At 28.7% G+C, this 10670-nt stretch overlaps 1 long non-coding RNA gene across 1 annotated transcript in view; it reads right to left on the bottom strand.

The window, feature by feature from the left end:
- Nucleotides 1-1470: 1470 nt before the first annotated feature.
- LOC142323393 (uncharacterized) overlaps nucleotides 1471-10670 on the bottom strand; it is a 101914-nt gene continuing 92714 nt past the window's right edge. Inside the window, exon 3 of the long non-coding RNA XR_012756099.1 lies at nucleotides 1471-3887. This is a non-coding gene — a long non-coding RNA (uncharacterized LOC142323393). The remainder of the gene's footprint in view (nucleotides 3888-10670) is intronic.

The raw sequence follows: 10670 nt of genomic DNA, 5'->3' as shown, positions 1-10670 counted from the left end.
ATATGCAATGTGTGCTCTGAAAATACTGATTTTTATTTTAAATATTTTGCTGATTAATATTTATCATTATTTTGCTTGATTGGCATATACTCTGATTGGAGTGTTACACATGTATCAAAAGCTTTTGTGCATGATGCCATCACTCTGATTGGAGTTCAAATTTTTCTAATATTTCAGATCATAAAGTAACCAAAAATTACATTTTAATAAACGCATATTTAAAAAGAGGTTACAAAAAAATGTTGTTACACTTTAACAAATTTTTGGTAATCAACCTGTTTACATAAGCCTGACTTTTCAGGGCAAGAGACTTATAAAAAATGTTTTTAACAACTTTATAATGTACAAACAGCTTATGAAATCATACTTTCTTAAAAAAAAAGTTATGGTAAGGTAAGCATTGATTAAAATGCTAGTTTTGTACCTACAATCATTTTGATAAACAATATTAAAAAAAAAAAAAAAGAAATGGGTTTTTACCAAACAGTATTGAAAGTTGTCAATAAGTTTTATGCAGATGTCAAGATAATAAAAGATAGGAAATACATCATATCATTAATTATAATCTAATATAATCTTTTTTATGTGTTTTTGTAAAAAAATAATAAACCATGACCAAATGCATTTAATGATAATTAAGATACATTGATAAAAAATACTTAAGTGTTTTGTGAGGATTTGAAACCAGTGACGATCACAATTGGATTACTGAAAGGGTAAAAAAATTTACCAATGAGTTACCAAACACTGAAAAAAGGATTATGAAAATTTCAAGGCTGATTTGGTGGACATTTGAAAAATCTCACGAAGACTGTACCAGAATTAAATTGATTTCTTTAGAAATTTTGAATGTTCTGTCAATCTTCTGAACCGAATGTCAAGGACTTCAGGACCAATCTCAAGGATGAAGCCGGATCACTTATGATTAAGAATATACCAGTAATGCAAAGCTGTACTTTATGATGTGGCTCATTTAAAAAATTTACTACAGGCCTAAATTAATAATCTGTATGCTCTTTGGGAAACATCTTATTATGTGTATATATTTATATAAATATAAAGGACTGCCATCATTATTACATTACGTGGGATGGATTTGGTTAAGTTAACAAGATTTAAGTCGAATTTGTAACCCACTGGGTTACAAGGTTACAAGGGTCTAGTGGTGAACGCGTCTTCCCAAATCAGCTGATTTGGAAGTCGAGAGTTCCAGCGTTCAAGTCCTAGTAAAGCCAGCTATTTTTACACGGACTTGAATACTAGATCGTGGATACCGGTGTTCTTTGGTGGTTGGGTTTCAATTAATCACACATCTCAGGTATGGTCGAACTGAGAATGTACAAGACTACACTTCATTCACACTCATACATATCATCCTCATTCATCCTCTGAAGTATTATCTAAAACTAGTTACCGGAGGCTAAACAGGAAAAAGAAAGAAAAAAAGTCGAATTTGTGTCTTTATTTAAATTTAATTGTCAATTCATTATGTAGATTAGTTTTCAATCGGAATGAACAAATAAAACATACTGGAAAGTGCATTTACATATAAATAAAATAAATAAAAATTTAACCTTACCAACAATTCTTCTGTGTTTTTCACATACTTTTGGTCATTTGACCATCATTGGAAAACGTTTTCTTTCAATGTAAAAGTATTAAAATTAAAATTAACATAAGTAGGTTGAAAAATCATAAATCATTGAAAAATTAAACATACTTGAAGTGATATATGAGGTAGCAGGGACATAATGACCCTCAACTTGTTTACAAGTGCATTACATTATAAGAATAAAAATATTTTATTTATTAAAGATCTTGCTTTACTAGAAGTTCAGAAAATTATTAAACATACAGTGCAGTAATAGTAATGGAAATTGAAACACGTGTTTAAGTAAATTCACAACACATGAAAAATAATTAATAACAACAATCAAACTGTAAAATTAAGTTGGTGGTTCACATGAGAGGCAATTATTTTTCTGCTAGGTTGGAAAGACCTTGAACTTAAAACAGTGAAAGATGACATGCTTTTTTCAGTCTGCATATATACATAATTTTTTTTTCAAAATACATGTTGACTGCAAATACCGAGAAATAAAAGACACACCAACTATTTTTAATTAAATACATATATATTTTATTTAGTTAAGTATATAATTATATTTTATACAGATCATGTCAGAGGAGTGCTATATATGTCATTTTACTAAAAATAAACTTTTCTATTATTTTTTTGAATGAGCATGGAAAACCCATATTAGAGCAACATCAAAGAATACAAGATTAATAAATAAAAATATAAGTAATTATACATACTATTAATGAATAAAAATAATAGCTACATTCCATAAGAGTAATGTTGATGTGCAAAGATAATTAAAAAAACTAATCAGTACAAAATAAATAACGATTCTGAAGATGTTAATTGAAAAATATTTTAATCGCATGCATGTACAGACTGTTAATAAAAAATGTCAATCCTTAAATAACTTTTCAACTGTTAAATGTAGAAACATCAAATTTAGCAAACACCCCTACCACAAAACGGTCTATTTTTCTGTTAGAAGATCACTATACCCTCAAGCCCCTATGGGGTATGGGGAGCTCAACGATTTTAAATTAAGAGAGTAGGGTTGTGACACATCATTTTAAAAGTCACTGAAAAAAAATTTGACATAAAAAACTTTGGGTTACATGACCCTAATCAGAATGGTGGCCATTTAATGTTTTTCACAGTTAGTTTCAAAACTAGTCTACGGTGCCTTTTAAATAACTGATCAAAAGTAAAACACTAATCAAATAAAATGTAGCAAATGATCCTAATTCAAAACAATCTATTTTGAGATAAAAGACAGCTACTTGGGATGTACTATGGGGCTACTTTTGAAACTGGCTGTGAAAATTATTTATTTTGGTTCTGGTTATTGTAGCCTGAAGATTTTTACGTCAAATGTTTACTTTTTCAATTCCTTTTGATGTCACAATCCTACCCTTCCTATTTAAAGATTTTTGAGTTGCCTCCTGTTGGGGCTTGGGGCTGTGTGGTCTCATACTGAAAAATGTTTCATTTTGAGGTCAGGAGAATCTGCAAAATTTAATTTCTCTATGTACTACGATTTTACAGAAGTTATTTAAGGGTTTCATATTTTGTTAACCCTTAACACTCTACAATTCTTAACACTCTATAACAGCTTCAATGAAACTGAAAAAAATCAGGTATATTTATTGGTAATTTTAAAATTCATTTCAAAAAAATATTCTCATTTTAAAAATGTACTCTTATCTCTCCAATAAAAAAGCATGATGCGTTTGTTTGTTTGCAGTATGTGCTCACATTTTTATTTTAAATTAAGTGCTACCATCTAGCAGAAAAAATTGAACTAATACTGTATAACAAATTGTATTGTGTACTACAAACAGTATGCTGTTTACATTAACATTTACTTGCAGTTATTATTTTATATATATATATATGTGTGTGTGTGTGTGTGTGTGTGTGTGTGTATAAGGGCAAGTCAAAAAGTAAAGTGAAATTACAAAAAACTAATATATTTACATAAATTAAATTAAGTTAAATTGTACTTGCATAAATAATAATGCATTATTTTTCAACAATCCCCTCCTACTTCTATGCACTTAGTCCATCTTTTTTTTAATGAGCTTTTGAATTCCTTCCTGAAAGAAAGTTTTGGTCTGGTGAGCAGAAAATCTTTCACTGTTTCTATGGCATCTTCATCAGATCGAAAATGATTTCCTCACAACTCTTCTTTTAATGGGCCAAAACAGTGAAAATCACTTGGAGCCAGGTCCAAACTGTATAGAGTGTAGACTGTAGACTGTTGAGTGTGACTGTAGAGAGTGATCCAGCAACTCAAAACTGATATCTTGAAATTTTATAAAAATAAATTAGTATAGAAGCACTATGCTTCTTGATAGAAACAATATATATATATACATGTATAAGGCAAGTCAAAAAGTAAAGTGAAATTTAAAAAACTAATATATTTTCATAAATTAAATTGTACTTACATAAATAATAATGCAATATTTTTCAACATAATCCCCACATAAGGACATAATCCTACATAAGGACTGTATTTTTTGGCCATATGAGGTTGAGCGTTATCCTGAAGCAAAATCACATCTTTAAAAATTTACCATGTTATTTGGATTTGAATTTTTACTTCAGTAAATGCAATAGCTCACAGTAGTTGTCACTGTTTACTGATTGACCTTTAGGTGTGAAGTAAACCAAAACTGAACCTGCCATATCCCAGAATATCGCCATCATCTCCTTTCCTGCAGATATCTGAGTTTTTACCTTTTTTGCTTTAACATTTCAAAAGCTTCTCAGAAATTTTCAAATGATTCTCTTGGTGGATGCTGGTCAACTGATGTGGAACCCAATGAGTAGAACCTTTTTGAAAGTTTAAAAAATCATGGATGATTGAAACTGCTGAGACATGGCTTATATTCAACTCACTTGCAATGACATCAACTGTAATTTGTCAATTACCGAAAATTATTTGTTTAATCCAGTGGTTCGCAAACTTTTCTGAGTCGTGGTGCCCTTTCCGATCATGGTGTCCTTTTTCAATTAAAATTTTTCCATGGCGGCCTACCCTAAGTAAAAATATGACTGCCGTAAGTAATAGATAAAAGTAAATAAAACTTGTGTATCTTCATTATTTTTTTACTTTATTAATATTAAATTAATAATTATTAATGTCTTGGTTTAATTAATTATGAAGATTTTACAATATTTTTTGGCGACCCTGAGAAGCGGCTGCAGCACGCAGTTTGAGAATCACTGGTTTAAATGCTTCAATATTGTCAATAGTCTTTGAAGTGGGAGGCCTACCTTGCCACTGTTCATTAAAGAGAGAAATCCTACCATTTTTAAAGTGATCAATCCATTTGTAGATCTTGCTTCTACTCAAACAACTCTCCCCATATTATTGCTGCGTTTGAAGAATATTCTCTGCTGGTTTCACCCCTTCTGAACTGAGGAAACATACCAGTGCTTACATCTCTTCCTTGGTGCAATCAGGCAAAGGAGCACTCATTTTAAACAGAATCACAAATAGCTAACAATGAAACATTACTTTCATTGAACAGCTGATAGAAGTTATGAGTTACAGCAGAACAATTAATTCTGGCATACATGTGATTGGGAGGGAAATAAAAATTTCCCTTTATTTTTTTACTTACCCTCATATTAATCCTTTTACTTCATTATATTTCTGTCATCATGGCAATATAAATATAATTAAGTAAAATTACTAATCTTTTTTTCTTCAATGAATATTTGTAAAGTACTTAATATTCTCACAAACATGAGGATACGAATGCGTTGAGGGTCCAGGGGGTGGATATCCCTGACTGGCTAGTTAATAGAAATGTAAATGTGGATGAAGGATGAAATAGTCTTTTTGATGTTGTTTTTGGATTATCTTTATGACTATTTTTGTGAAATTCAACACATTATTTCAACTTATAAGGAAGGGCTTTATTATGCTTCTTTTGCTGTTAAGATTTACTTAAAATAAAATTTAAGGGTTATTTTTAACAAAAAAAAATATTTTCAATTAATTTTTAGATAATATTAATTGTTAAATTCAATTACAAAATCCTGTATCCTGTATCCTGGTCTTATTGTTTGGAGTTTTTTAAGCAAATTTGTTATTTGGTCTAAAAATTTGGTGCAATGTGTAAAAAAATATGTCAGATCACATTTGTGTTTATTCATTTAGTACATTCGTTTTTATATTTTATATTATTTGAGTGTGTTAAGATATGGTCCATTTTTTTTGTCTATTTGTAAAATATCAATGTTGTTGTTAATGGTAGTGGGTAATTGTGATTTGAATATGTACAGTGGCTGGGAAAAGTCTCTATGTAGTGTTGGAGAGAAGACTTTTGAATATTCATGTTCAAAGTTTCATCCAAAAAAACCAGATTATAACTGCATTGACATGCAGTCAGTGTAAATCATTTGTACAGTATATTCTAGGAACAATATGTTAGCTTGGTGGCTGTGTTCTCTATATACATATATATATTTTTTTTAATGCGTTCTTTTTTTTCAATTGTTTTATTTATATTTAAATTATTTTATGTTAATGTGTGTGGTAGGTATTTTATAATACTGAGTTGTTTTGTGTGGTCTTCAGGTGACATGAGTTTGTTTATTAGGCTGTAGATCATACTTTTAAAGCAGATAATTTATGTGAGGTAGACGGTTTGATGCATGAATGTAAGTGTCCATTGCTGGTAGTTTCCTGTGTATTTTAAAAATGTGTATTTTTTGTTGCTTTTTGTAATAGTCGCCATCAAAAACAACAAAAAGCAGTAAGTGTAATTAATATGAGTTTAAAAACTCTGCATTATACACGTTCAGTTCAGTTTGTCGTTAAACAAATAAAATAAAATAATTTAATTATTAAATATTTTATTATTATTATTTAACTATTTTTAAATAATGTTCAAAATCCACCATCATAGATAAAAGCAAAGAAAATTTACAAAAATTTCAATAGAATCATCAATCAGAATTTACGTTTTATAATTTTCAATTTTAATTAAATGTTAGCTTTCAAAAAAAGAACTCATAAATGCCTAGAATTCTCAACTGTGCTGATAACAGGAGACTCTAAAAAGAGATTACACTTTTCTACATTCTACAGGGCACTATAGAAAAAAAACAAAATATTGTTGAAAAATACATAAGATTTTTAATACAGCTTAATTTCTACTTTATTTTTGTAATATAGAGTTGACAAACCATTTAATCAGGGCCTAGATATGGTTTTAAATATATATAAAACCAAATGGATGCTTTATTTATTTTTACAACTTAGGGTCTTTAGATTCATCTCCTTGCTGCTTACTAACTGTTCATAAGTATGTTGTGAAGGGATATAATTCTGTTGTTTACAAATTTATACAAAAAGAATTTGTTGTTTTACTCCATTTAGTAAACTTTATTGGTGTTGCTTAGATTTTACTTAACAACTGATAGTATCTTTAATGAGGGTCAAAATAGAATTAGGATTGTAACTAATGTAAAAATAAGAGAATTCATAGATTTCATTTACAAAAACTTTTTTCCTGATTACACATCTATAGACTTCAGGTCTTTTTAAAAAATGATCGTGTATAAAAAAAAAAATCTAGCATTTTATTTTAGCATATAGGACCAGTAGTTTTTGAGAATAGACTGTCAAAAAAAGTGATAAACATTTTTTTCATTAGTATATAAGTACTATGCAATGAAATCAGTGGCAATAATTAGAAGTTAAAAAGAAAATTCTTCACAGCTGAAATAATTACCCAGTAGTATTTATAACATTAATTCTATTTAAGCTTCTTGTTGTAATATATAATGAGATTATTTTTTTAGCAGAGTTCAGAATTTTTAATGAAATCTCAGGATCAACTATGTGTTATTAACAGGAAAGAACAGTGGCTTTCTGGAAAAATTATTAGATCCTCTTATATCAAGGGCGGAGTGGATGCACGCTTCTCTCACAGACATGCTATTGGCATAAAAAATATGCCTGAAAATCTCAAACAGATTCTTTGTGAAGCTGTAAAAATGGTTCATTTTATTAAAAGTCGGGCTAAACTATGCAATGAAATGGTTGAAAAGAAAAAATCTCTTCTTTTCCATACAGAAGTCAGATGGTGATCACGGGGGAAAGTGTTAACCCAGTTATTGGAATTGCGAGATGAATTAATAATATTTTTCCAGAGTAAACAAAGGCCATTATCAATGTTTTTACAGAATAATGAGTATATGTTGCTGTTAGCTTAGTTAGTTGATGTATTTTTGCATTTAAATGATGAATGTGACTTTACAAAGATGTGATAAAAACATTTTCTTAATGACAGACAAAGTTTATGCTTTCATTAAGAAGCTTGATATCAGATTATTCATCTTCAAAGCAAACATTTTTATATGCTTCTGCTCACTTCTGATTATATTGAGAAAAATTTGGGTGAAGAAGACACTATTATTCACCACAGTTTGGATAGCATGAGCTAAAAATTCAGTTGGAGTATTTCCCAGAAGATAAAAATGATTTCTTGAAGAGATGGGTATTGAATCCATTTAGTGAAAATGTTGTTGCTAAGTTACCAGTTGAGATTCATGACCAGTTTATCGAAATGTCTGCCAATAAAATGTTTCATCTACAATTCACAGCTGAAGATTTACATATTTTTTGGCTTGCATGTCAAAGTGAATGTGAAAATTTAGTCACAGAAGCATTGAAAATATTAATAACTTTCGTCTTACCCCTGTAAAAAGGGTTTTTCGCTAAAAACTAAATATAGGAATCGTTTTTTTGTCTCTTCAAAACAATCTGCTTTTGTACGTTTCTAACATAGATCCATGTATGGAGAAACTTCTAAATGAAAAACAAATGCAACAATCTCATTATTTTATTTTCTTTACATCTGTACTCATAAATTAAGTAAAATGTTTATAGTAAATGATTTTTTTCTCACAAAATGATTTCATTATTGCTTATGTGTAAAGTTGTAGGCTAATTTCACGACCCCCTTTCATATCATCGTGACCCCCAGCCTGAGAAATGCTGCTTTAAAATTTCTTGATTCCTTTATATTATTAGGTAATAAACTGTACAACTTCAGAACCACAAATGAATAAAAATGTCTATACAGTTTCAATTTTCGCAAAGGTAACAAAAATGTATCATTCCTACCTAAATGACTCTTGAATATGTGTGCGTTAGTCTACACATATTACACCTTTTATAAAAAATTTTCAGGGTTCTAAAATCACGTAAATATCTTAAGGTTAGGATATTAAGTTTTTTAAAAAGTGGAAAAGATTCACTTAATCTATTTTTATGAGAAATCATTCATATTATATGTTTTTGGGCTTCTAATAATGGCTTTATATTAGAATAATACACACCTCCCCAACAGGTTATACCATACATTAATATCGATTCTATTAAAGAGTGATACAACATCTTTAGTAACTTTGTTGTACAAAAATTCTTTAAGAAATAAAATTTATTTATACTTAATCCTATTTGTTTTATAAAATTTATTTATATAGTTCCTTCCAAGACAGATTCACATCTAAAATTACTTCCAGATACTTAACAATAAAAAAAATACTTGCGGTTTACTTGTGGTGTAGTTCGACACGTACAATTTTTGTTTGTATTAAGTTTAAATTGTAATATTTTGTGTCGTATAACTTTGTTGGCAGATATTTTAAATGAAAATTATTTAATTTGTCTTTATTACATTTAAACTTAAGCTGTTTTTGATTAACATCACCTAATTCTCACGTCTTCTTCAATATTTTTCCTTATTTTGTATACACTTTCAGCTTTATAATCTAATAGTGTCACTACAAATGTTGTCACTTTACCATTAAATTTTCCACAACATAAATCATTTATGTACATAATATATGAAATAGATCAAAGTACAGAACCCTGTGGGATACCGTACATACTTAACAGTACCATGAGAACTCATTTCTTCTAATACAACCTGATGCCACTTTCCTCTAAAATACATCTTGAACCATTCATTGCACTGACCTGTTATTTCAGCTTTCCATAGTTTGTCAAGCAAAATACTATGATCAACAAAATTGAAGGCCATTTTTAAATGCAAGAATAAACTTGCCACTTGTTGACCTTTGATTTTACCTTTAATTATATTGGACAAAAAGTTCAAAAGAGCATCTTCAGTATTTCTTTCTTTGCAAAAACCATATTGAATTTTCCTGAAAAAATTTTTTTTTGAAGGAAGTTCATTAACTTAATTTTTATAATGTTTTCTAGAATTTTTGAGATCATGGTAATAATGAAATAGATGGGTAATTATTAATATTTTGTTTATCATCACTCTTAAAAACAGGTACAACAAAAAAAAATCTTTTAAATACAGAGGGAAATTTACCTTGGCTCATACTCAAATTAAACAAATGAGTAAAGACATTAAATAACAATATCATTAACTTCTTTTATTATATTAATTTTTATTCCATCTATTTCTGTTGACTTTTTATTTTTCATGCTTTTAATAATACTAATTACTTCCTCATTACTTGTTTCATACTGAACTCATTTCATATAAAATTACTGATTCTACGTACTAGATTAACATTTATCCATGGTTTTATGGTATTATATTTAGTTTTACATGTATATATATTTTTTGCCGAATTTAAACACTCAGAAAAGACATTAAAAAATAAGTTATATGCATTGTCTACATCTTCTGATTCGAAGACGTTACTCCAATTTATAGAAAAAGTTTTTTCCTTTAACTTATCAATATTCCTATAAACTTTACTAACATTATCCTTAATTTTATTATTTGTAAGACAAATATTATGAAGTACTACTTTAATCAATGAATGATCTGTAATATCTACATCATGATTTGGAAAATCATGAATTTCCAAATCATAATTTTCACACTTAATGGTTTTCTTATTCTGATAGCAATGTGGTCTTTACATACCAGTTGTAAGCCTTGTAGGACTGATATAAAACTAAAGCCGTGACCTTACAATAGAAGTAAATATTTACCAGTTATTGCATTATCAATCATACTATTTATATATATATATATATATATCATCGGCATGTATTACACTCTCAATCGCTTGA

The sequence above is a fragment of the Lycorma delicatula genome, chromosome 4 (assembly GCF_047948215.1).
Source record: "Lycorma delicatula isolate Av1 chromosome 4, ASM4794821v1, whole genome shotgun sequence".
NCBI lineage: Eukaryota > Metazoa > Arthropoda > Insecta > Hemiptera > Fulgoridae > Lycorma > Lycorma delicatula.
Note: the sequence above shows the minus strand (reverse complement) of the source record. Positions and strands in the feature narration are given on the sequence as shown.